We start from the raw sequence: 22611 nt of genomic DNA, 5'->3' as shown, positions 1-22611 counted from the left end.
CTAGACACTATGGATTTAGGGATAAACAAGAAAGAGAAAATCCTTGTTCTATTTTCTGAATTTATATTGGAGGGGATAGAAAATAAACATACTCAAAGGCAGTACAATTTTCAGTGGTGATAAGAGCTAGAAAGAAAAATGAAGCAGTGTAAAGAGATGGAGAGTGATGGGTATGCTACATTAAGTAGGGTTTCAAACCTGAATGAAGTGAGGAAGCAAAGCCATTAGGAGGCACAGAGGAAGAACGCCCCAGGTGGAGGAACCTTTGAGGTCAAAATTCCTGAAGCAGGAAGACACTTGGCTTGTTTATTCTACAGCACAAAGGCCATTGTGATACAGCAGAGAAAACAAGGAAGAGAATCCTAATCTATAAGTTTAAAGAAATGGAGGCAACCAGAGCTTTTGAAGTAGTGGGCAGAAGTCTAGATTTTATTCTTACTATTCTATAGAAAGTCGATGGAATGTTCAATTGGAAGAGGAACATAACCTGATATGTGACAGAAAAGCAAGAATAGAAGCAGGAAATCCATGGGAAGTGCTGGTAAGAACACAGCCTGACTTGGATGATGCATATGGTGAGAGAGATGGAAAGCAGTAAGGTTGATGATAGGTTTTGATATAGTCAATAAAACTTGCTGAAGATTGGTTATGGGTTTTGAAGAAAATAGAGTAATAAGAGGATGAAGCATAGTTTTTTTTCTAGTCTTGTAACTGAGATAATGGTGATGTGATTTATTTAGAGTAAAAGCCCTAAGGAAAAATAGGTAAAGGATGGAAGGGAATTGAAAGTTCTGTATTGGATATGCTAAATTCGAGATGCCTATTAGACAAGCAAGTGCAACTACCAAATAGGCAATGAATGTGAGTTTAGAGTTCAGGGTAGATGTCAGAGATGGAGATATAAATATGTGAACCATTCAAAGATGGTAATATTCAAAGCTATGGGAGTGGATGAGATGACTTATGGAGAGAATATGGGTAGAGATGAGAGGAGAAATGAGGAGAGGTGAAAGGTGATTTGAAAGCCTGGCAGTGTGCCAACACTTAGAGGTCAATGAAGAGCTCAGCCAGTATGTTGAGAAAAATAGCACAGAGAAGTAACCAGTAAAATTTACAAGATGGAGGTCATTGGTGTAATGATTTATAACCCATGTAATTTATAGTCCAAACTATGATTTTTTTAAAAAGTGAAATTAAAGTTATCAATAATTCTGCCAAAATATTAGTGTAAATTGGGACTGTCCTTGGCAAATAAGAACAGATGGTCACCCTAACACTGGTGACCTCTGTAAGATGGGTTTCAGCAGAATTGTACTGATGGCAATCTGCTTGGTGTGGGCTGAGGAGAGATAAAAGGTGAAGAAATGAAAACAAGAACTTTAGGCAACCCTTTGGAGAAATTTCACAATAAAGAAGGTAGCAAAAAATGGGACATGGCTAGAGAGAATATGAAATTGAGGAAAGGGTGGGAGATTTTTATTTAATGGGAGATATTGTAGCATCTATGTATGCTAATGTGAAGGACCAGGAGAGAGGAAAATTTTGATAATACAAGCAGAAAAGAGGACCAGAAGAAGAACAAGGATGGGATTCTGTGCACAAGTGTAATGGCTGAACTTGGATGTTCAGTTCACCCATGGTAATGAGGGAGGCAGAACATGTGGATACTAGAGTCCCGATGCACAAAATTCTTGCATGGGTAGGGTCCCTAGGCCTGGATGGCAATCAGGGCCAATCTGCAAGGCGACCCACAGGGCGATCGGGGAGCCCCTGCTGGCACCCGCTATGACCGGCCTGGCACCACCCGATCGCCAACCCCGCCCTCTGATTGCCCCGCCACCGTCGCCAGTCGCCTCCCTGTGTGGGGCGACCAGCAGGGCAATCAGGGGCCCCTGCTGGCACCTGCCTTGGCTGGCCTGGGAACTGCAGACTAGGGGCAGCTCCTGTTTGAGCGTCTGCCCCCTGGCGGTCAATGCCCATCATAATGACCAGCCATTCCCCCATTCGGTCAATTTGCATATTAGGCTTTTATTATATAAGATTCGCATACATTGCTGCCAGATTTGGAGGTGGGAAAGGAATTAACTTCTTAGACAAAGCAAGAGTGAGTCCACTTTTTGTGAAATCCTCTTTCCCGCCCACAAGAAGTCACAGTTTACCTTTTGGGGGCAATTTTCTTTATAGGCGTTAAGAAGAGATATGTGAGCTATTTCTTTTCTCTGGAAAACACTCCAATATGGAAACTTTAATAGTTTACTGGCAAATGTGGAAATTCTCCCAGGTTTAATTTAGATCTGGCAGAGAAGATGAATATTACTAGTCAGTCAGCAACTGCCTAGAACAGATGTTTTTGTTGAATGTGAGCATTAACAGTTCTACTCGGCCTTTTCAGAATTTGAATTAAGAAAGAGCCATGGGTATATGGAGACCCAGGTGGAAAAAATCCTTTGACCAGAGACACAAAATGTAACATGTAGTGAAAGCTTTAGCACTCAAGAACCATGTGACCCTGGGGAAATCACCCACCTTGGATGTTTAATCTGTACAAGGAAGAGAAAATAAAAAAAGCATATGTCTTGTAGCATTCAGAGGTTGAGGAAATAGTCTCTGTCAATCATTTGTAGGAATTTTAGGAAAATGTAAGCTTTTTGTGGGGGCAGCACAGGGTAAGCCAAGCAAATGAGTATTTCTGGTGATTTATTATCTAGGAATAACTTGGTTCAATTGACTCAGTAGAGAAAGCCAGAATTAAATTATTCAAATTTCAAATTACGTTATTTCCTGAGTTAAACCTCCTTGAATCCACTCCATGGAAGGAAAATCAGCAAAGACCATTCCCTTTCCTATGAATTAAACTTCCATTTTCCTAGTCAGCCAGGTAAAGTTGCTGAGAGATAGTTTACTTATCTGTAAAATGGTGTCTGAGTAGTCAGTTCCAGATGTGCCTTTAGTTACTGCAGACATTGGTCCACACTAATCCTATCTAATAATAGAGTAATATGTAAATTACCATCACTCCGCTATGCCCACGATTGGGCCAGTGGAGGCGCAGGGGGCGGGACTCGGGGTGGCCAGGGTGGCCGATTGGCGACGCTGGGGTGCGACGGATGGCAGGCAACTGGCAGTCGGCTCCTGCGATCCGGGCCACTGTGGTGCGGCCGAGCCCAAGGCTGGAAAAGCCTCCACAGGAGGCTTTTCTGGCCTTGAACAAAAGCAGAGAGCCTGCGACGGATGGCAGGCAACTAGCGGTCGGCTCCTGCGACAACCAGAGGCTGACCAACTGAAAGTCAGTGCTGGCCCCGCCCCCAAGCAAGCGGTTAGGGGCAATCAGGCAGGCAGAGGGGTTAGGGGTGATTAGGTAGGCAGAGCAGTGGTTAGGGGTGATCAGATAGGCAGGCAAGTGGTTAGGGGAGATCAGGTAGGCAGACCAGCAGTAGGGGTGATCAGGTAGGCAGACAGACCCTCACTTGGCTGGCCCCGCCCCCAAGCAAGTTGTTAGGGGCAATCAGGCAGGCAGGCAGAGTGGATAGGGGTGATCATTTAGGCAGGCAAGTAGTTAGGGGAGATCAGGTAGGCAGACCAGTGGTAGGGGTGATCAGGTAGGCAGACAGATCCTCACTGGGCTGGCCCCGCCCCCAAGCAAGCTGTTATGGGCAATCAGGCAGGCAGGCAGAGTGGATAGGGGTGATCATGTAGGCAGACCAGTGGTAGGGGTGATCAGGTAGGCAGACAGACCCTCACTGGGCTGGCCCCACCCCCAAGCAAGCTGTTAGGGGCAATCAGGCAGGCAGGCAGAGTGGATAGGGGTGATCATGTAGGCAGACCAGTGGTTAGGGGTGATCAGGCAGGTAGGCTAGCGCTTAGGGGCAATCAGGTAGGCAGACAGCCCCTTGCATGGCTGGCCCCACCCCTCAGCAAAGAAAGAGGGAGGCCCAGGCCAGCCAATCCATTGCACCCCAGCCTGTCGCCTGCAGAGGGAGGCCGCCGGTGGCAGGGTAGGGGAGGCAGTGCTGCACAGATGGCAAGCAGTGGCAGAGGCAGGGGTGGGGCCAGCTTCCTGCAGACCTGGGAAGGAAAGACCCGATAGGCCCTGATCTCAGGCCAGGCCTTGGGACCCTACCCGAGGGGTTCCGGATTGTGAGAGGGTGGTTGGGCTGAGGGACGCACCCAAGTGCATGAATCTTCATGCACTGGGCCTCTAGTAGAATTATAACACAAGTCATCTTTAGCATCCACCAATGTAACAATCACACCTGCTAAGCTATCACAGGTAGGACCCAGGCTTTTACAAATGAGAGGGTGATGCTCACAATACTACCCTATCATCTATGCATGCCACTGCCAGAGAGAGAAATCAACTATGTTTGGATAAGATCAGTGCTCTGTAAATTAATTCGTTACATGGTTAAGTAGGGAGTCCTCAACCTAAGGACTTGTATGCTTGCATATAAGCATAACCAATGTACACAAGATACTGGGGGGTGTGGGGTAAGGGCATGTGCCGGGGGGTAGGGGAGGACGGGGGAAGGTCATTGGGGAAAAAAGGAGACATATGCACTACTATCTGTAATACTTTAAACAATAAATTTAAAAAAAAGAACAAGTTTCTAAAAATGGCACAAGTGTAGTAATTTATGTAATTTAAAGAGCCAGCTTTTTAGTTAATGACCCTATGAACCATTCTGTTATTCAGTGACTAAATTCAACTTAAGTATACTTGCTATCCATTATATCCAAAACCAGCTTCCCCATTCTCATTGGGGTAAAAGCAGAGTATCCTACCTAATAAAATAGTAATATGCAAATTGACCGCACCTTCACTACGTCCAAGCCACGCCCACCAGCCAATCAGGGCGAGTATGCAAATTACCCAACAAAGATGGCGGTTAATTTGCATACGCTGAGGGAGGGAGGAGTGAAGACTGAAGACAACTTAGAAGGAAGAGGGAGGAAAAGCGGAAAGCAAGATGGCTGCCAGAGGGAAAGCCCGGGCGGGGCGGGGCGGGGCGGAGTGGGGCAGAGCGGGGCGGGTGGCAGCGGCGCGGGCGCAGGCGCGGAAGCCGCAACAGCGGCGGCAGCGGCAGCGCATGCGGCCGCAGCAGCCGCTTGCAGGATTTTTCCTGCAAATGGGCTACTAGTAGTTTATAAGCATATGTAGATAAAATCACCTCATCATCTCCAAATTACTGACTAGATACTCCATTAATAGCACTTGTTTTAATTGAAATATGTTTTTAAATCTTTTAATGAAATTAACACAGTATTAACTGAAAAAAATAGATTAAGAATATGGTATTTCATGTCAAGTTCTTATTTAGGGTTCAGTTTCAGATGCTAAGAAACCATTGTAATTGTAGCCATTTCCTATAGGCATTGACTCACATGCACTCACATTCCACTGTTAATGTAATACTATCTAATAAAAGAGTAAAATGCAAATTGACCATACCTCTGCTATACACACAAGCCACGGCCACCAGCCAATCAGGAGTGAGTATACAAATTAACCCAACCAAGATGGTTGCGGACACGGAGGGAGCAGGAGACTTGGGTTTCCCCGGCAATAGAGGAAGCCAAGCTTTCCGCACACCCTGGCCGGCCCTGGACTCCACTCAATGCTACAAAGTTTCAATGATAGAAGATAAATAAATCCCAACAAAAATGGCGGCAGCCACGGAGCTGGAGAGATCAGGAGGCTTGAGTTGCCCCTGGCGATGGAGGAAGCCAAGCTTCCGCAGCCCTGGCCTGACTTGGCCTCTGCTCAAGGCTACAAAATTTCAATTATAGAAGATAAATAAATCCCAACAAAAATGGCTGCGGCCACGGAGCAAGCAGGAGGCTTGGCTCAGCTCAAGGCTACAAAGTTTCAATTATAGAAGATACATAAACCCCAGATACCAGGGCCTCTGCTTGGGTCGCTGGGGGGTGTGGCCGGCCTGAAAACCACCACTGGCCCCTCACACAGGCCACCCCATGCCCCAAGGGAACCCCACCCTGATCCGGGACACCCTTCGGGGCAAACCAGCTGGCCCCCACCCATTCACCAGGCCTCTATCCTACCTAATAATAGACAAATATGCAAATTGACAGCACCTTCGCTACGCCCAAGCCACGCCCACCAGCCAAGCCACACCCACCAACCAATCAGGACGAGTATGCAAATTACCCCAACAAAGATGGCGGCTAATTTGCATATCAAGACAGCGTAGAAAGAAGCCAAGAGATGCAGAAGGGAGCAAAGCTGCGGAGAAGCAAGCAAGCTGGGGGGAGGAGAAGGGAGGAGCGGAGGCGGGGCCGGGGGCAAAGGAAGGAGAGCGGGGCGGGCTGGCGGAGAAGGCGGGCCGGGGGACAAGGGAGGAGAGCAGGCGGGGCGGGGTAGAGTGCCGCAGGAAACCCTATTGCAGGATTTTTCCTGCAACGGGAACGCTAGTCCTATCTAATAAAAGAGTAATATGCAAATTGACCATCACTCCAACACACAAGATGGCTGCCCCCATGTGGTCAAAGATGGCTGCCCAGATGTGGACACAAGATGGCTACCACAAGATGGCCATCAGGGGAGGGCAGTTGGGAGGGACCAGGCCTGCAAAGGAGGGCAGTTGGAGGCAATCAAGCCTACAGGGGAGGGCAGTTAGGGGTGACCAGGCCTGCAGGGGAGGGCAGTTAGGGAGCAGTTAGGCATCAATCAGGCTGGCGTGGGAGTGGTTAGGGAGTGATCAGGCTGGCAGGCAGAAACGGTTAGGGGCAATCAGGAAGGCAGGCAGGCGAGCAGTTGGGAGCCAGCAGTCCTGGATTGTGAGAGGGATGTCTGACTGCCTTGGACATCTCTCAAGGGGTCCCAGATTGGAGAGGGTGCAGGCTGGGCTGAGGGACACCCCCCCCCCCGTGCACGAATTTCATGCACCAGGCCTCTAGTATATACAGAATAGCTGAGTTGAATTTACAACTACTTAACCTAATGCCACAATTTAGAGACATTTAATTAAACACTAGTTAAGTTCAATGATGCTACCTTCTTTGCATTTTGTGGAACCAATAAAAAATTTTGTTATTGATTTTTAGAGAGAGAGACAAAGGGAGAGGAGAAAGGAGAAAGAGAGAGAGAGAGAGAGAGAGAGAGAGAGAGAGAGAGAGAGAGAGAGAGAAACACTGATTTGTTATCCCACTTATATATGCATTCATTGGTTGCTTTTCGTTTGTACCCTGAACAGAGATCTAATCTATAACATTGGCATATTGAGATGACACTCTAACCAACCAGAGTCCAATAAAATATTTTTTAAGTTTCAAACATTGTTTTGTAGATTTAAATAAACACTTGCTAATTTTAATATTGCAGTTTTCTTTATTTGATTTGAAATCAGTATTTTTTTTTTTGGTAATGTCTGAAACATTTTTATAGGACCTTGAAAACCTTATGGACCCTAGCCATGGCACCTTATTGCTTAATGGATAAAATGGAACTGGGTGTAAACAAAGACCTTGGCTCTGAACGATGTTTGAAGATTTAGCTACGTAAAATCTCAGAAAGACTGCAGTGGGGTATAAATTATTCACATGGCATCCCACCTTCTAGTTATCAAATACAATGGAATACTTATTTATAATTTTCCCATTCAGACTATGCTGTCCTTGTTTTCTTCTACCACCTTTTTATAGGCCTCTATCATATTAGACACAAACTATTTCAATAGACTTTCATTTCATCTCTGCCTGAAGTTCTCCCGTTTCAACAGAGGGCAAAGAGATTAGGCTTGTTAAAATGGTAGTGTACCACACAATTAAGTATAATTCAATTAAACAACTAATCAATCAATTACATTGAATGACTTGGATATTTTGTAGTAATATACTATGTATGTTGGCTATTTAAACATAAATGTTGGCTTTATCTTCTAACTTCCAATAAAGCTTTTCTACTTCTTTTTCTTTGAACACACAACACATTTTCACCCTTGTTTGCTCATTAATTCAGTCACTCAACAAATATTAAATTTCTATAGAGTCATAGACATTGTAATAGTCACTGTGGATTCAACAATGAATAAGAGCCTAGGCAGGCAACTAGCATAGGTCCCCTATTCTAGTGGAAGACAAATAATAAAATACATACACCTGAAGTGTTACTGGTGCTTTGACTGAGGTAAATACAGGCTACAGTGAAAAGCACAAAGGAAGAGTGGTCAATTCTGCCTGAGGATAGCAGGTAGGAGAGCGTGGTTCATGAAAAGCTTATTTTTGGAAAATGTATAACCATTTACTAGGCATACATTTGGGCAAGGATATTCCAGGCAAAGGTAGTAATATGAACAAAGACATTGTGGAAAGAAATAGATATAAAAATATTACTGAATTGGTAAGTTTGTATTCATCAAAGCAAGGACAATGAAATTATAATAATCAAGAGGCCCGATGCACGAAATGCGTGCAAGCGTAGGCTGCCCTCACAGCCCTGGCTGCCTTGGCCATCCTTGCAGCCCCAGCTTTGTCCAGAAGGTCATCCAGACGGTCGGTCGTTCTAATGTTTGACCATTTGGTCTATTTGCATATTATGCTTTTATTATTATAGATTTGTTGTTGATATAATTAAAATATTTAAACTTAAAATAATAATGTTGTGAGTTTTAATATGCCTTCTTTATAACTTTCCAATATTTTTTAAGTTTTCTTAATGTTCTAAGAAAACAACCATTTAAAAAATACATAAATACATGTATCTAGGGGCACACATTTTTACTTTTGTCTCAGACTCCAATATGACTTAGCATGGCACTGTCGGATCCAGTTTTTATTTAAAATGTTGACATTTTGTTCATCATTGATTGTTCATTATGGACTGATTTTAACTTTGCAAAACTTTTTCATTAGAATGTTAGTTATCTTGATTACTAAATTTTCTGGAGGCTCTTAAATTTTGCACCCAAGGTGGGTGCTTTACTCAACTCACCCTAATCTCAGCCCTGGGAAAAGCCATTATGTCTACATTTTAAAGATCATTCTCTCACAATGTTGAGTATAAATTGCTGAAAACTGGTGTTTGACTGGAGAAGTGGGGACAACATCAAAGAGGATAGAGTGGACGCAGGGGTGAGAGAAGTGTCCAGAATGAAAAACAGGGAGAATTTGATAAAATAACTGGATGTATGGGAATGCTCTCCATCCTGGGATTCATTATCCAAATAATGATTATCAAACCCAACATAGTCTCCCTCCTCTAGGCATCTCTTTTCAGCCATTTAACACCATGGAAAATTCCTCCATTGCAATGTTTTTATCTCTTAAACTAGAGGCCCGGTGCACAAATTCGTGCATGGTTGAGGTCCCTCCCACAGGCCGGCTGGGTGGTCAGTATGCTCCCACAGCCAACCTCCCATGGATGGCCAACCTCTGGCAGTCCCTCCTCCTGGCCAGCCCCAATTGGCCTGATCGAAGCTGGCAGACTGGGGGAAGGGACCGTGGGAGGTTGGCCAGCCATGGGAGGTTGGCTGTGGGAGCGCCGTGACCACTCCTGCAGTCAGCATCTGCCCCCTGGTAGCTCCTGCATTGAGCATCTTCCCCCTGGTGGTCAGTGTGCGTCATAGCAACTGGTTGACCAGTTGTTCGGTCACTTAGGATTTTATATATATAGATTAGTCAGCTCAGACAGCCATAATAAAATATCATAAATTTGTGTGGCTTAAACAACAGAAATGTATTTTTCTCACAGTTCTGGAGGTTGGAATTTGGGGTCAGAGTACCAGCATAGCATTGTCCCATACACCAGAAAGTGGTGGATCAATTGCCAGTCAGGGCACATGCCCAGGTTGCAGATTCAATTCCCAGTCCAGTGAGTGTGGGAAACAATGGCACAATGTTTCTCTCTCACATCAATGTTTCTCTCTCCCTTCTTCTCTCTGAGATTAATTAAAATGAATGATAAATAAATAATGTTATATAAGTATGGTTTTAACAGGAAAGACATTAGTGAATTATGAAGGAGAAAACTTGCTATAACACATATATACAGAATGACCACATTTAAAAAAATATTTACTGATTTCAGAGGGAGAGGGATAGATAGAAACATCAATGATGAGAAAGAATCATTAATCAGCTGCCTCCTGCACCCCCCTACTGAGGATTGAGCCTGAAACCTGACCAGGAATCAAATTGTGACTCCCTAGTTCATAGATCGATGCTCAACCACTGAGCCCCACCAGCCGGGCCCCATTTTTATCAATACCAGGCACATGAGGTACATTGTCAAAATTTCACCCCTAGATGAAAGTCTGAAATTGCCCAAACTCCTCTGTAACTAGGTTTCTGGATATGAATTCATATCTGCAGATTGGATGCGCTTGCACAATATTTTGAAGGCAGAAGTGGGGCAGAGGCATCTTCCCGCAGTTTGGGCTGTTTGCTGCTGGTGATCATGTTTGCAGAGATATGGAGGTTTTCTGCAGCAGAATCCAGGCTGTGCATAGGCAGTTGTGGCAGAGGCAGTGCCCAGTAACCTGTTTTGTGGGAGCTGGGAGGCATTTGTGGGGGCAGCAGTTTCCCAATCCCCAGGTCACAGCTGGGCCAGAGTGTCCTAGAATTCAGTTGTGGCTGAGGGGGCAGCTCCTCCTGCTGGTCAGGGAGTCTTTCCTGGGGGCCCAGCCTACTACCCACTCCTCCAGCTTTTCAATGATTTCCCAAGCACCAATTCCCTGTGCTAAATTCTTTTCTGCCTATAATAGCAAAGATCTAAAAACATTTTGGATACTCTACTTTCAACAAAAACAATGCTGTACAGGGTCAGGTATGAAAAGTGGGTGAGGTGTTGCAGAAGGCTCCCTTCTTTGAGTCTCAGCTTCCTCTTCTGTAGAACACAGACCAAAGATTATTATCTGTTCATAGTTACTGAATACCATGGCAGCTGTGTTTCCCAAAGATGGCCTTGCCACTTTCTGCCACGTCCTCTCTCTTGAAGGGGGCTGACCTCTGACTCAATGGTAGCCAGTACACTGGTTGTCCACAGAATTCCAAGGCCAAGGCTGAAAAGGTGTTTGGTTTTCATCCCTGCCCACTTCACCAGTGTATCCAGCTCCGGCCCTGCCCACGCTGCTCGGGGCTCTGGCTGGAGTGGGGCCTCGCCCTCCCAGCTCGGTTCCCATCTGGTTGGCTGTGCAAACCCAGCACCTCGATGCGCACCATAGCCCACCTGTTGGTGCTGCTGGGCCCAGCAGGCAGGGTAAGCTCCTGGGTCAGGCCTTGCGCCTCCTGGCTCCTGGGCGCTGCTGCCCCTGTGCTCTGCCGCCCCTATTCCTGCTGCTGCTCCGACAGGGGCCAGACACCCGGCTGCTGTGCGTGACCTGCGGGGACTGTGGTGGTCACCAGGTAAGCCTCCCCACTCCATTCCTGAATCTGGGTCCAATTCCACCAAAGGAGGGCTTTGACCGCACAGCTGCCCAAGACTGAGCACCTCTAAGGTCCCCAGACCTCAAATTTCTGCTAGCCAAGGCGGTTGGCCGGCTGGCCCTGCCCCATTAGGGGTGTTGGGGGCCAATTGGGGCCTGGGCTGATGAGAGGGTGGGCGATCAGGGCCCGGATCAGGCTGGTTGGCTGCTGCAGTGCGCATCACAGCCACCAGTCGTTCTGTTCGTTTTGCCATAACGGTCGCTGGGCTTTTATATATATAGATTAGATTACATTGTCATTGTTCCAAAGACAATATCTCACATTGCTTTGATTATTCTACAGTGTTATAAGCACATACATGCTCAATAAATACCTCTTAAAAAAACTAGACTCATCAATGCTTTTTAACATAACTCCAAGGCAGTGCCCATAATAATTAAGCCAACAAAACAATTTAAATCTTCTTTGGATATATTTTTAAGGTTAGAATGCTCATTTGTCTGTCCAAGATGGTATAAATGACTTTGCAGGACTCTTTCCAATTACATGATTAATGGTCGTTTCCTAAGAAGAGTTTTATATATGTTACTGCTAATAGCAAGAGAACTTCTCTTGGGGTCTTTTTCTCTCTTATATGATTACACTGATATTTTAGAGAAAATGAAATTACTGGACCCAAGCTGGGAAGTCCTTTTGAATTTATAAAATGCAGAGATTGCTATAGAACTGTAAAGTTGAGGTGGGTCTCTTAGCAATAGATAATTATCATTTTTATAACCCTTATGAAAGTTCTACTGTGGTTACCAATGTCCAAAATTTGACATTAGTGTTACCCTTGACAACTGACCCAGAGAGCTTCTTTATAAATTATTCCAGTTTTAATAAAAAGATAATTATAGTTGTAGAAAAAAAATCGAACTTAATATGTCTGTGTAGCTTTGTCAGATTTCCATTTGTGGTGATATCTTTATCCATTTTACCAGAAATTACTATTATTACATACTATTATTACTATTATTTTACACATAGGGCTTTTAGTAAAGCTCCGTTAAAAGGAGACTAGATCAATACTGTATGCACCCTCTGTCCTCTGCCTCTCCCCCTCTGGATGGTGGATAAAACGCTGAAGTCCACCTGGTACAGTTGTGGAGCTGTCATACCAGCCCTGTGTTACTGTATCTAGGCTTTTTATAGAAAAAAATTATTAATATGTTTTTGCTACTGGTTTTTAATTTCCTATGATTCAAAGCTGGATACATAACTTCTGATAACAGAATTTGGTATCTAAAAGTAGGATGCTTTAAGCAATCCTAAAGTGTATAATTGATTTGCTGGTAGAAATGGTACCTTGGCAATAAGGACTGGGATTATTTTGAACTGGAAAACTTGTGATCTTTGTTATATACCAGCAGAATATTTGAGGCCATCATTGCCTGCATTACTTGGAATGCAAGCAATGGGCTAAAGCTGTAGGACTAGGATAAATTATAGCTAACACTATATATATTGTCATATGATACCTCTACCACTTTCAGCAAACTCCTACTGAAGAGATGACATCAGACTAGAGCTACTCAGGCTGCAAGCAGAAAAGGAAGGAATCACAATTTTTCCAAGGGAATCTTTCCTCACCTATATGTAGTCTACACATTAGGGTGAAGGTAGTCCTGAAGCCAACTATTCTGTTCTTCAACCTTGAAGCAGTTGTTAATAGTGATAAACAAACAGTAGCCTAGATACTGGTGCTGCCTTGGAAAGAGTCACAAAGCCTTCTGGCAGTGATGGGATCAAGGACTTTTCCTTCCTGTCTGAGCCTGTGGACAGTCTTAAAGCAACAGCTATTGAGCCCAGGGCAGGGAGATAAACAGAGTAGAGAGACCTGTAATTAAAGGAGAAGATGCCTCAGGCTTAAAATCTACTTCTAGACAAGTTTTCTTAAACTTGGACTTTACCAGAAGCAAATAGAGCAAAACTATACTGTTCACCAAGAACTGTATTTCCAAAGTACTTTTATTCCTCCAAGATGTGCCTGAAACAGCCTATGTCTAATAAACCCTATGGCTAATAAACCCTTAATACCAGTCCCTGGTCCCTAAAACTATACCAATAGGAAGTTGGCTTTGAGAGTATTGTAATCCAAGGGATGGTCCATTTACCAAACCACATCAGAGTGAAGAACCCCATAAATGGGGAACAAGGATCCTGGGAAGTCATCCCAGAGAGAATATCCAGGCTCAGCTAGAATGGCCAACCAAGGAAGTTATCCCATGGCAAGATAGACAGTCCTTGCTATTGATATAAAGGGTGTGTAGCATGTAATTTACAAATAATATGTAATATTATTTATTGTAAATTCCTTATAACCAATTGATTCTCACAGAATGCTTTTTTTTTTTGACAAAGCTGTTGACAAATTAGTGTAGTTCTAACATGTAGACATAAAAGCTGGTTGCTATGTTTGTGTTACTGAGTAAAATGAAATTCAAGTAATAAAGATGGTTGCCAGAATTCCACTTGTTCATCAGTGATGTGACCAAGTTTCAAATACTGCAAGTTTTCAAATACTGAAAGAAAATGTCCTCAGTTTTTGGTGTTGTTTACAATGCAAGGCTATTATCACAAAATACTTTTAAGTATAATTTGCATTAGTAATATTTTATCATTTTTAAGTCTATACAATCAATGAAACAGTAAATTAAGCCCTGATTTATAGTACTTGCTCATTACCATGGTGTAAATACTCCCACTGTGGCTGATTTCAAGATAACATCAGAATATTATTGAGGGCAGAATTAGAACAAATGTGCTGTATCATATTTTAAAGTGTTATCACCATATCATATAATAGATGTAAACTTACAGAGCACCAGTATTAGCAAAATGTAGTAAAATAGTTAGGAAACTAATACGTTTTTAGTATGTGTTCCCTTTGCTTTTAATTTAATTCTAAGTCTATGCAAATTTAATTCTTAATAATGACTGTATCTAACCATAAACACAAAATTTCAGAAATTTTAACTATTGGCTTTTGTGAGCTAGTACCAGTCTTATTTCTACATTACTGTGTGTCTGAATGATGGGTAACCAAAGGGATAACTATGGCAAATAGCACTAGCTGACTACCCAAAAAACTATCCTATTTTTCCTTAATAACAAAATTTGATATTATTAGATGCAGCATATGTCAAGTTAAGAAATATATTACTGCCCTTGCCCATGTGGCTCAGTTGGTTGAAGCATTATCCCTTACACTGAAAGGTCTCTGGTTAGATTCAGGGCACATACTCAGATTTCGAATTTGATCCCTGGTTGGGCACATGCAGGAGGTTCTAGGATGTTCACTCACACATTGATGTTTCACTCTCTTTCCCTCTCCCTTCCTTTCTTTCTAAAATTAATAAAAGCATGTCCTCAGGTGAGGTTGTTTTAAAAAAAGAAAGAAATATATTTCTTAGCCTTCCATGTAAGTGGGGTGGCTCTGTAACATAGCTCTGGCTAATCCTATCTAATAATAGACAAATATGCAAATTGACCACACCTCCGACACACCCACAAGCCACGCCCACCATCCAATCAGAGCGAGCATGCAAAATTAACCCAAACCAAGATGGCTACAGCCACAGAGAACAAGGTTTCCTAGGTAACAGAGGAAGCCAAGCTTTCCACCTGCCCTTGCCAGGCCTAAGCCTCCACTCAAGCTACAAAGTTTCAATTATAGAAGGTAAACAAATTCAAACAAATGGCGGCAGAATGGAGCTTGAGAGAGCAGGCCAGGGTTGCCGCCAGCAACAGGGGAAACAAAGCTTTCTGCACACCCTGGTGGGGCCCACCCCCTTAAGGCAACAAAGTTTCAATTATAACCCCAACACAAATGGCTGCCAGCCTCAGAGGGAGCCGTAGGCTTGGCTCCGCTCCAGGCTACAAAGTTTCTATTGTAGAAGGAAAATAAATTCCAGATACCAGGGCCTCCACTTGGGTTGCCAGGGGGCGTGGCCGGCCTGCAAACCACCACAGGCCCCTCACTCAGGCCGCCCCACGCCCCAAGGGAACCCCCACCTGATCCAGGACGCCCTTCAGGGCAAACCAGCTGGCCCCCACCCCTGTACCAGGCCTCTATCCTATCTAATAAAAGAGTAATATGCAGATTGATCATCACTGCAACACACAATATAGCTGCCCCCATGTGGTCAAAGATCCTGCCCCCATGTGGACACAAGATGGCCACCACAAGATGGCCAGCAGGAGAGGGCAGTTGGGAGGCACCCGGCCTGCAAGGGAGGGCAGTTGAGAGGGACCAAGCCTGCAAGGGAGGGCAGTTGGAGGTGATCAACCCTGCAGGAGAGGGAAGTTAGGGGTGACCAGGCCGGCAGAGGAGGGAAGTTGGGGGCAAACAGGCTGGCAGCAGAGTGGTTAGGGGGTGATCAGGCTGGCAGGCAGAAGCGGTTAGGGGCAATCAGGAAGGCAGGCAGGCAAGCAGTTGGGAGCCAGCAGTCCTGGATTGTGAGAGGGATGTCCGACTGCCCAGTGGGATCGGGCCTAAATGGGCAGTCGGACATCCCTCAAGGGGTCCCATATTGGAGAGGGTACAGGCTGGGCTGAGGAACAACCCTCCTCCATGCACGAATTTCATGCACCGGGCCTCTAGTCAGATATAAATGAGTGAGACTTCATAAAGTCTCCTTAAACATGAGCAGGAGGAAGATGACACATCCCCTTTGTCCTTTGCCCTTCCCATTTCTTTAAAATTTTTTTAAAATTTCTCTATTGATTAAGTTATTACATACATGTCCTCATCCCCCCATTATGCCCTTCCCATTTCTAATGGTCTGGTTAAGCTAGATTATGCTGCAGTAACAATTTAATCTCTAAATACCAGAGGCTTAACACAACAAAGGTTAATTTCTCACTTCATATCCATTGCAGGTACTGGGGCAGCTCTGATCCACACATCTTTCAGGGACCCAAGGGGCCCGGCTCCACCATCTGGAACACACAGGCTCCTCAGGTGACATGACTGCTCTGCTATGCTTCAGCCCAGAAACAAAACACTTCATTTCCCCCATACAGTTCAGTGGACAGAATTAGTCATGTGGCTCTGTCTAACTGCAGGGCAGGCTAGGAGTGTTCCTTCATTAACCAGAATATAAAACATCTAATTTGTTTAAGGCCATTATTTTTGGATTTCTGTTATAATCAAATGTAATTCCTAAGCAATACAATTGATACTGATTCTTATATGTTTACAATAGGAAGAGTCAATGGCCTATAGAGGATGTTATATTCTAATCCTGCCAGAAGTGCATTTAAGACCAGCAAGTGGAACAAAGTGCAAGTGTACGGATCTGACACCTAGCCTTCCTTTGTCGGGGAGGAAAACACCTATTCTAACAAGACATCACGGTTCTAGTGTACTCCTAAGCAGAGCAAATCGTGAGGAATACAGTTTTTACATGAGGAATAATTTTAAACATTAATACGGTGTTCTCGTTTGCCTTTCTGGTTATAAGACCTTTACCCTAATAAGCCTCAGTGTCCATCTGTCTGAGAAGAGATTAGAAAGTAAAGCAGAAGGTATGCAAACAGAAGAGGTAATATTCAACTCTTGACATTGGAAATCGGATTGTGCAGCAAGACAATGCCCTGTGAGCCAGGTTATTTTCTTGAGAAAGGATTTTTCCAAAATCCTGTGTGTACCATTTACATAACAAGGCTAAGCCTGTCCTTAAGATGGATCTGCAGCCAGAAAGGAAAAAAGATATGTCATAGAACTGAGAGAAAAACCCACCCATCTAGTCCCTGACAATAATAGGAAGAGAGGGAAGGAAAGGAGACAGGGAAGGGGAATGTTGCACCTGGACATAAATGTCCTGGTTTTGTCCTCTCTGGGCTTACACTGAAAGGCAGAGGAAATGCTTCAAGCCAGTGATGACAAACCCAAAGGTAAGCCAGGGCACAGTCACAGAAACATGACAAACAGGGTTAGAGAAAGCAGCGCCTACAGTTTAGCATTCCCAAGCTATTCTTAATTCTTATGAGTTGCCGATATTGAGTTGAAATCAGTGGGCATTCTGTGGGGTCTGTCGTGGCTGGGTGAGGTGCTGGGGTGAATTGCCAAGTCAAAAGACAAGATTGAGACACAACACAGCTAGGGGTTCAGTGAGATCTAGAGCTGCAGGGACTGAGTGAGGAGACACAAAACACAGCAGCATCACTGAGTCAAATCAGTAATAGAATGTAGCATTCAAAGACAGCAGGGCAAGGATTACAAAGGTGGGCACAGAACATCATCACAGAGACACAAGTGGGCTCTAGCCAGCACACACCCACAGAGCAGCATGTGTCTCTTCCCTGGCCCAACTTCATACCCTCACGAAGATGCACTGGCTCTCTTGCCCCTAACTAAACACAGGGATGTCATTTTAGAGAAACAAGCAGGAAACAGGATAGGCTTTTTAAAGACACAAACATCTTTTTTTCCTAGAGAGACTAAACTTCACTACAGGGACCATTTAAATTATTGGATTGGACTAAATTTAATCTTGATGGGATTATTAATTTGTATGCTTCCTAAACAGTTAATTTATACTGACCTTCAGGGGGAGCATAAATAACTACAGACAAAATAGAGGAACCAGCCAATTCTCAGTGGTAGTGGGAATTAAGTTTTGTGATCTCAACACAGAATATTTCTGCTGTCAGCCTCTCTCAAGAATAGGCAGGGAAGGAAGAAAATGTTCTCTATTCTCCTAGGTTCTTCTGGCTAGTCTAATAATTAAGTCAATATGAGACAGATTAACAAGAGAAAACCTAATTTAATTACCAATGTACATATGGGAATCCTACACACGTGAGAGAGTCAGAGACTCCCTCCCCCATATAAGAGGTTTAGGGACAGAAAGTTAAAATGAGGTATGTATGGCATTCTGAGCTAGGGATGAGGTAAGATGCCTCGGGGCTTCAGAGGTGAGGGCGATCACTGCAGGGTAGTAAGAGCAAATGTTTAGTAATTAGAAGTTTGCCCTGTCATATAGATAAGACATAAAATGTTATTTCTAGTAATAACTTATTATGGGCCAGGCCCCAAATTTCACTTCTTTAAGGGAGAGGTAATCATTTCTTTTGGACCCACAGGGTCTTGATTGCTTTCAGCTAAAAATTATTCACATGCCTAAGTGGCACATCTTGGGGAGGGCTGTTCTGAGCCCCTTCAATTACTCTACAAGGTATGCTGCTGATGACATCAGAGGCATAAAATAAGCAGATATGCTTCATTGCAGGGATGATTGCTCACTGGCAAAGATGTTCTATTGTGCCTTGCACACAAATAGTTTAAAGATTCAGAACTATCCCTTCATCTATTCACTCTAGTTTTTTGGTGAATAATCTGGGATATACTAATAGAAAGCCACAAATTTACCCTTAATAATCATGATAGGGACCCCTCATGTATGTGTATATTGGACTGGCTACATAATTTGAAGAGCCTGGTGCAAAATGAAATGCAAGATTCCTTGTTCAAAAATTATTAAGAATTTCAAATCAGCTGCAGCAGAGCACTAAACTAAGTGTAGGGTCCTTCGAAGTGCAGGATCCTGTGATATTATTGCATAGGTTATTCACCCATGAGGCAGGTCCTGCATGTGTATGTGTGTATATGCTGTGTGAATATGTATGTGTTTGAGGACTACATTGTGCTGTTCTCCTTGGAGGACTTCATGGTGTAAAGGTATTGTTTTCACTCCGCTACATCAGGTTCTAGAGTTAATACAGATCTACAATTGAGGGCTGGCCCTTTTTCAAAAACATCTTTAAGCTTAGGCTAGTGATGAAAAACATGTGAACCTATGAACCCTGGTTTAAATTTCCATTCACTAGTTGTGAGGTTGTTGGTACATTACTTATTTTCTCTGTGCCTCAGCTTCCCAATCTATAAAATGGGGATATAAAAATGTACCTAGCCATGGAGTTACTAAGGATATTTAAAAAATAAATGAATTGGCCCTGCTGGTGTGGCTCAGTGGTTGAGCATCAATCAATGAACAAGAGGTCTTGGTTTGATTCCCAGTTTGCAGGCTTGATTTAGGGGGCTTGCAGGAAGCAGCTGATGGATGATTCTTTCTCATCATTGATGTTTATCATCATTGATGTTTCTAACTCTTTTTCCCCTCCCTTCCACTCTCTGAAATCAATAAAAACATATTTTAAATAAATAAATAAATGAATAAATAATTGGATTTATATTTGTGAAGTGCTTAAAACACATCTTGCCATATAGTAAGTACTGTCTTTGTTAAAGTAAAAATTTGTGGAGTTTTATTATGTAAGAACTTAAACCTTTTTTCCACAAAGAATGTGGATGGGCCCCTCCTCTATTTAGGGCTCCTGATGGGAACCATTTATGTCCAGTAGGCTATCTGAGTCAAGAAAGGCATGTTGATTTGAGAGTCTCCTAAGATGTGAATGGTGGGAACAAAAGACTTTGTATTTAGGAAGCAAAGGACACCTAGGGCTGACCACACCCAAAGTGCATTTATATTTCCTGCTTTCATTACATATAAAGTAAGTAACTTAAAATAAACAAAAAGAAAGCCAACAAAACTTCAGTACATTCTTTTATTTGCCATGGCTCTGTAAAGGACTTGAGTATTACATGGAAGACAAACACAGCTGACTCATAAACTCTTAAGTGATTTTATTGATATGGTGCAGGAAAAGGGCTAAAGGGTTATATTGCCTAGCTCAACAGCATGGAATTTGGCTAAGTTATGTCTTGCAATGTCTGAATAGGAAGAGTCTTTGGCCTGGAAAAGAGAAGGACAGAGAGAGATTGAGAGAGAGGAAGTCTTATTATGTACTGTTTACATATGCATGTGGAGGCCAGATGATTGTCTTAAACTTTCTTTGTTTGGACCATTAAGTATCCTTTGGTTCCACACAGTCTGACTCAGGTAGGCATCTGTGTCCTTGTTCTTGTCTCCTCCCTTCACATTGTCTTGCATCTTTAAAATAAATGGATTCACTTTGCTTTTCCTCAGCTTTATCTTTTGCAATAAAGAATCCATGAGACTGTGGCTTTGATGGGTTAATTTTTTTCTCTAAAAATTATGTTAAAATAAAAATATACCTATTTAAATTTTTTTTAAAAAGTTCTGACCTAAGAGAAACTAGAGTCTACAAGGGTTAAAGCAGCTACCTAGTGCCAGAAGGAAGAAGTATCATAGAGGCAGGAAGGGTGAGTCATACTCTAGGAGTGGGATGTGGGATGTGGGGCAGGTCTTATCTCCCTTTTTTCCACAAAGAAAGTAGATGGGTAAATGCTGGGATCAGAGTTTACTCTGAGCTAAGAATTGGTGGGAAATGTATTGGGTAGCGATGAAAAATAAATATCAACAATAACTAGGACTGGGCTAAATCGTGTCTAATCATTGAACTAAACTCTCAGCGGCCAACAACTTGAGGATCTCAGGAAGATTTCCTTACAACCCTTGACCCTCATGGCCCTTGCCAGAGTAACAGGAATGGTGGGAGAGCAAGAAGGTCATAGGTTCCAGATTCCTAGAAAGGACAGTATCAAAAATGAATGAGCTTTGGATCCACAGTGCGCAAGAAGATCTCTGATCCACAAGGCACTGATGGACAAGGAGTGCCTGTGGGTCAGTATGGGATGAGGTCGGCTTTCCGTGACAATAAGCAAATGAGAAGATCAATTAAATGAAATAAAACACACCCCATCCCAATCCTCCCTACACATCTTTTTTTCTCTCCAACTAAGACAATTTTTTTTATCTTTACTTGAGGATGATATGAATTTATTGATTTTTAGAGAGAGAGAGAAACATTGATGTGAGAGAGAAACATTGATAGGTTGCCTCCCTTATATGCCGCAACTAGGGATCAAACCTACAACCTAGGTATGTGCCCCTGACTAGGAATTGAACCTGCAACCTTTTGGCGTATGAGATGATGCTCCAACCAACTAAGGCACCCAGTCAGGGTGACAATTTTTTTTAAGTCTACAGACATTCCATTTGATCTTAAATCTACTCTAAAAGAAATAATAAAAGGACATGCCTACTTTTGACATAAGCTCTGAAATGCATGAGAAGTTCCTTGTAAAAATTTATAGTCTTTGCAAAATTTGTCTTTTTGCATAGATTTTTAACATTTTCAATTACAGATTTATAGCAGAATTTTTCATAGGCCTGAATTGTCTGTTTAATATTAAAATGATTCTTGTAGGGAGCCATCTGTTACATGATCAGGCATGGAAATTCTTTACAGAGCTTTACATCAGCCCTCGCTACAATGCTTGTCATGCTTCAAATATCCTCGGGCACTTGTGTTTCCATTTAGAGGAGCAAGGTGAAGGACTTAAGAGGCAGGACATGATGTCTCCCTGATTATTCAGTGGCTGTTACTGAAAACATTGTGTTCAGCATATGGTTTGCTGGATTGTCTTTTTCCCTAAACCAGCCTCAACATTTTCCTTTACTATGACAAAACAATACCTGGGAAAAGGACACTTTGATAATCCTTGAATCTCCTATCAGAACACACTGCTCATTGCATTAATCAATTCATTTGTTTTCTTTAAAAACATTGTTTTATCTTTTAAAAAACATAACATACTTCATCTCACTTTTCCTCTGTGTGTTGTTATAATTGAGACAACTCTATTTCACCAGGTTTCATCTCAAGTGCTCACTCTGAATCTCTGCTCTGGGAGCTGCCTGAAAGTGTGTTGGGAAGGATTCTGAGGCTGTGCTGTGGCTTAACAGGAAAGATACCACCATTGCTTACTTATGTCTGCTATGGGTACAGGAGTAGTGAGTATGGGCCACATATAATTTATTTACTATCACTGACATATTCATTTTCTCTGTCCCCCATTATGTGCTCATTAATAAGCATTGTGAAATGGCTGACCTTTGGGCAAAGGTACAGAGTAAAATTAACTCCTGGGAACCAAATTTGAACCTAACAATAATAACATTAACAATGACAATAGTAGAAGCTACATTTGTTGAGCATTTGCTTTGTTATAGGCAAATTACTATAAGTGCTTTACAAAAATTCAGTAATTTCATTTATCCCTCATAGACATTCCACAATATAGACATTATACTCCCAATTTCAGACAGAAGATTAAAATTCAAAGAGGTTAAGTAACTTTACTAAGTTTAACCCTATACTAAAAATATCCTCATAAATTTGTTCACACAGCCATTCCCC

The 22611-nt window shown here is 42.9% G+C and overlaps 1 long non-coding RNA gene across 1 annotated transcript; it reads left to right on the top strand.

Moving 5' to 3' along the window:
• The first annotated feature begins 421 nt into the window (after nucleotides 1-421).
• Nucleotides 422-22210, top strand: LOC129151767 (uncharacterized). Its single transcript, XR_008558405.1, has 3 exons — nucleotides 422-541; nucleotides 16303-16384; nucleotides 22065-22210. It is a non-coding gene; the product is annotated as an uncharacterized LOC129151767 (long non-coding RNA).
• The last annotated feature ends 401 nt before the right edge of the window (nucleotides 22211-22611 follow it).

Source organism: Eptesicus fuscus, chromosome 15 (assembly GCF_027574615.1).
Source record: "Eptesicus fuscus isolate TK198812 chromosome 15, DD_ASM_mEF_20220401, whole genome shotgun sequence".
NCBI lineage: Eukaryota > Metazoa > Chordata > Mammalia > Chiroptera > Vespertilionidae > Eptesicus > Eptesicus fuscus.
Note: the sequence above shows the minus strand (reverse complement) of the source record. Positions and strands in the feature narration are given on the sequence as shown.